Source organism: Elaeis guineensis, chromosome 3, assembly GCF_000442705.2.
Source record: "Elaeis guineensis isolate ETL-2024a chromosome 3, EG11, whole genome shotgun sequence".
NCBI classification, from domain to species: domain Eukaryota; kingdom Viridiplantae; phylum Streptophyta; class Magnoliopsida; order Arecales; family Arecaceae; genus Elaeis; species Elaeis guineensis.
In genome coordinates this window covers 6,073,770-6,079,284 of record NC_025995.2, presented here as the reverse complement: position 1 = coordinate 6,079,284, position 5,515 = coordinate 6,073,770, and the positions used below count along the sequence as shown (strand labels likewise).

The following is a 5,515-nucleotide window of genomic DNA, read 5'->3' as shown; positions in this document are numbered from 1 at the left end:
TCAATTTCATCCTCAGTAACACCTCCAATGAAGTACTCATTTTGGGAAGGAGTGACAATAGCCAAGACCAGAGGCAACTGGTCAGAAAGAGGGTCAACTTGTTGTGTTCATCTTTGTTCAAAATGATCCAACAATACTTGACAAATCTATACAATATCTTCTATTTTTTGCCTAGAGGGCGACTGGTTCTATTGAATTCTATTGTGCCTAGTGGAATGATGAAAGTATATACACCACAAAAAAAAAGGAGGAATTGCCGGCTTTTATCTGGCGACACTAGTTATTAGTGTCGAGAATTTTTAAACCTTCCGCCCATCCCTCTGGCGCTTGTGAAACATCAACGCATTTCAAGAGTGAATTGGGTTGTAATAATTGATTTCAAAGTGGCATTTATTAGCATCGTTGGAAACTAAGCTTTTGGTGGGGTTTGCAATGGAATTTACACGACTCTTATAGGTGTCGTCGGGATCCAAAAATCCCAGATATAAAATCCAATCTACTCTATCCTAAATCTCATCATCTTCGTCGATCCTTCTCTGTTTGCTTCTGCTATAGAGCTCCTTCCAGTGCCCTAAGTCTTTTTTTAGTGCTGTAAATATCTTTCTAGTGTCCTAAATCTCAGCCACCACCTCACACCTATCACATTCGGTCTTCTTCATCCACCGGCTTCTCCTCCTCCTTCTCCGGCTTCTTCTTCTTCTCCCAAATGTGGTGGTGCCGTTGATTAAATGTGGTTTTTTTTTTATTCATCTTCTTCTCCCGAGCATAGTACATTTTTATTTTTTATACTATTTTTTTAATTTATAATTTTATGATTATGAAGGATCATCGTAGGAGAAACTCCTTTGGTGGAGATTGTAAGATTTCGAACAGAGTTTTTCCCCCTTGTATACACTCAAGGTAAGAGCTCCAATGATCATGAGTGATGATCAAGGATTTTTCTCTACTTATATTGTATCATCTCTACTTATAATACCTTCGATCATCCCCTTAGACAGCATTGCCATTGAATCTGGGAGTCATTTTGATGTTTTGTCAAATTTTATTCTTGGATCTAAGAGATTTTGATGGGGATCTTTTTGATCGGATCTGTAATTACTAATATGAAAATACCCTCGAATCAGCTTTTTTTTTTTTTTTTTGGTTTCTCGATTTAATCTGCAAATTTGGTAAGGATCTGTAATTACTAGTATGAAATTTTCTTGATTTAGTCAGTAATTCGATCTTTTTTTCTTCCCATTATATCTATTCATCATGAGCTTTGGTTATATGTTTGACCTGCTTCTGTTAATTTTTGTTATATGATATTTGTAGGTCAGCCGCTTATTGGATTTGATGGTTCATAGTTTGTACACCCGCAAAGAAGTGTTTCTTCGCGAGCTTGTAAGGTTGGTATTGGTAATTATGCTAGATGTATTTAGCGTACTTTCAGAAATCTGGGATGACAAGCATGTGGAATATATGGTTTCATCAATCTGATTTTGTACTTGCATTGCCCCAATATGCTTCATATACTTCTATGCATCCTTTGCATCAAGTAGTGATAGGCTGGTCAATGGGTATTTCCAATAGTTTGTTCAATATATGGGTTTCAAGAAACTAGAATATCCTGTAAGATTGAACTAGTTCTTTATGTGTTTCTTACATTAGCTATGTTCTGGGCATACTTCTTGGTGCATGTAAAATATTTTTCTTTCATAATCATACACCTATTGAAATCTTCCTTTCGTATTAATTGATTACAAATTCTCATCATTTTATCATATACCACATGCTGTATGATAAAAGTTGAGTTGGAGAGTTTTATGTTATCTTTTCAGAGACCTAAGAAAAGGGAAAGTCCAGACGGAAATGGGGATGAGATGGGACAGAATTCAGCTCACTGGGATAGGATAAAATGAGCAAGAGATATATGTGCACTATATCTATTGAATAATATTTTTATTAGATAGTCATCATGCATGTATGATAAGATAAAGGGTTGAAATGCAGTGTGAATGCCACATATCCTCTCTCTGTCCTGGAGTTTCAGGGGTACCAACTGAACGATCTGTGACAAATAAATCAAGTGGTATTTTGGCGAGAGTTTAAGGAAAAAATTATTTAGCTCTCTGATATATCTGAAATAGAATCAGATAACATCATTAAGTTTGCTTCACAAAATTAGTATAGCCAGTTGTTCTAATTGTTATAGTTCCAAACATTAATCACTCTTGTGAATTTTGGAATATGGATTTGTTGAGTGCTTTGTCATTCACTTAAATTTGCTGTCAGAGTATAATGATACTCATTCTTTTGGACTAAAGGTAAATGTATAATGCATCATTCATATAATTTTATCATATAGAAATTGTTATGATTCTCTGAAATGAAAGTGCATGCTGCAATGCCTGCTGATCTTTTACAGGATAAAACACTCAACAAATGCTTGTCATTATTATGGTATTTTTTAGCACTGTTTTACATAGGTTTATTTAAAGACAAATTGAAAGTCTGATATCTCAAGGGCCACAAATCAAACACAAATTTATGCTGAACATTTAATATGCATGAGCGTTAAATCTGCTATTTTACGATAAATTTTATTTGGAGAGAAAATTGTGACATCCCACCTTTTGGGCATTTCTTCAAATATTTTGCTTGCAAGATTTATATCAGCATCAAGACAGGCATAAGCGTTGGGGAACGCTTTGCAGGAGACAACATCTCCCATGTCGTTGAACACCTGGCGGGCCAGATGCAGAGTGCAACACTTAGAGTAAATTGATGAAGGCTTAGCGATGAGGAGGAACGAACAGAGGGGAAAGGAGGGTTGCCAGAGTTGTCCAATTGGAGCACCGTGGTCCGTGGATGATTTGAGTACATAACGCGTTGGCAACAGGGAAGGAACATTATAAAAAAATAAATTATAGCGACGGCTAACTGCCATCATCAATAATTATTTAATTATTATTAAAAATTTATTAAAAATAATCTTATTACTAATTATCATATTAACGACAGTAAAATTTCATCACTAATAATCATTATTAGCGACGAAAAATACAATCGCTATACTTTTTATTTTATTTTATTATTAATTAAAATTTTATAATAGTTTATTTTTTATTAATAGTTTTTTTTTTTTATTTTTAAAAAAAATTATAATTAAATCTTTTAAAAGTTATTTTAATCACAGTAATAAATAATTATATTTTTTAAAATCTGTTATAAATAAAATAATAATTATTTACCACAATCATAAATAAAAATTATATAATTATATTAAAAATATAAAGTATACAATTTTACAAATTTATATTACTTTACAAGTATCAAAATTGTATACACATCAAAAAAAAATCATGTGAGATCCTCTTCGTCCTCCTTCTGCTCCTGTACGTCCTCTCCAACAGCTTGTGGATTGAAGGTCGATGTTCAGAATTCTGTAATAAAAATAATAAAATATTATTAATAAGTTTCGATACAAAAAATATATAATATAGATACAAAGGCATATATTTTTCGATATACTATTCTTGCATTCTCGAACAGATTGGTTTTTACCACATTTCATTCGATGATATGAGCTATAGATACTCCGGTCCATCTATTAGATGATTAGATTGAATTTTTACCTCTAGATCTCCTTCTCGGATTCAAGTTTAAACCATGTGAAGCTTCTAAATATAAATATTTAAATAAGTAAAAAAATTATTAATAATTCCTACCTGCTCTAAAACTCAGACGCGCTCTATCGTGTCAGTGATCCCACACTGTCCGAACATCAGTGTAACATGCATGCGGCCCAGAACATCTAATTCTGGCACCATCGGGTCAGAGCAGGTCCGATAGTGGCCCGACCTCGAACCCCTACCGTCATCCCTCCTTCTGCTCCTATACGTCCTCTCCAGCCAGTGATGGATGAGAGTCAGATATCTTAGCATCCTATAATGAAGAAAAATAAAATATTATTATATAAATTTAATATAAAAATAATTATAATTGATGTGGAAGTGTAATATTTCGATATACTAATTTGAATTCTCGAGAACAGATTTATTTTCTATATCCTTTCATTCGATGATACGAAGCTATAGATACCTCCAATCTATCGATTGGATAGTTAGATTGAACTTTTACCTCCTAGATCTTCTTTCTAGACTCAAGCAGCTTTGAAAAGAATAATAGGGCATGTTTTATATGAAAAATCATAAAATAAATATTAAGATGTATTAAGGATAAAATATATAAAAGATCGCAAGAAGCACAATATCACCCTCATTACCCATCTAGAAGACCTAGGACAAGAAGAAGAACAAGAAAGAGAACCCAGCCAATCTTGAGAAAGAAATTAGAAGCCAACCTAGGGAAAGATCCCTCCCACATTGTCTTGTTCTCCTTTCCATCTAATGATGGCTGCATGCCGGTTTGTCTGCTGAACAACAAACTTTTCAAAGCTGCGTCGCCTTATCAATAGAGGAGAGGAGGCATACAAAGAAGAGGAGAAGACGAGGGTGTGAGCTAGGGAACTGGGAGGGGACATAGCGCAGAAATTCGATAGACGGACGGCATGATTCATCATCATAATACTCAAATAGTATATGTTGAATTGTATAGATATTTTATCCTAGATTTCATAACTTATAACAATAGCATCGAAGAAGATCATGATTTGACTAACATTAAAATTTAATATACAACCCATTAGAGTAGAAAACTCAGATTTAAAATTTTTTTTAAATATACTCGATATCATGAGCTTATAATGAAAATATTGATAAGTAGTTTCAGCTTTGACAAAATATAATGATTTAAAGAATTCATAAGACTTCAAATGCCTTGAAGTAAAATGAAGATGCATAAATAGATAATCAAGCAATCAATATCCGATGCAAAGATGATACAATCCTTATCATTATGGAACCTAAAAATAAACCCAAACACCCTTTATATATTGACTCTCTTATGTTAAACAAACCATGAAAAGAACTATCCATCAGAATTAAGAAGCAGATGCAGATGCCGCAGTAACATGCTAATATCTAGAAAGTAATACTATCCAGTACCCACTGCAATACCTCTACAAGACCATAGCAACCATATTTGATTCCTCAGAAGATAATTGGACGAACTTGAGAATATATGACTAGAAATTTTATAGCCACCATCATAGTGCTAGAGAATACATTCACAATGATAACATAACGAACATTCGCAAAGATAAAATGATGCCAACATGATCAGAAATCAAGAATAAATACCCTATTGATCAATAAAAAACTACAAATTATAAAGGTAGAATAATATTCATTAGAATGATCTGTCAAAAATATCATAGATATCAAATCTTATATCAAATTAAATCATCAAGGGATCGATGCTTACCTACTTCATTACTCTAAACATATATATAATTAGATCCAAAATTTAGATATAAACGTTCAGATTTCAGTAAAAATGAGCTTCCAGATCTAAAACCCACTAACGAGAGAGGAGTTCAAAGAAGCAATAGGTAAAATCAAGATCTGACAAA

General features: G+C 33.1%; 1 long non-coding RNA gene across 3 annotated transcripts; it reads left to right on the top strand.

Moving 5' to 3' along the window:
* The first annotated feature begins 294 nt into the window (after positions 1–294).
* LOC140856038 (uncharacterized) lies at positions 295–2,781 on the top strand. 3 transcript variants are annotated; one of them, XR_012139448.1, is made up of 4 exons: positions 295–730; positions 824–900; positions 1,315–1,388; positions 2,697–2,781. It is a non-coding gene; the product is annotated as an uncharacterized lncRNA (long non-coding RNA). The 3 variants fall into 3 exon arrangements; XR_012139447.1 differs by having other exon boundaries at positions 2,648–2,778; XR_012139446.1 differs by lacking the exon at positions 2,697–2,781 and adding an exon at positions 1,821–2,080.
* The last annotated feature ends 2,734 nt before the right edge of the window (positions 2,782–5,515 follow it).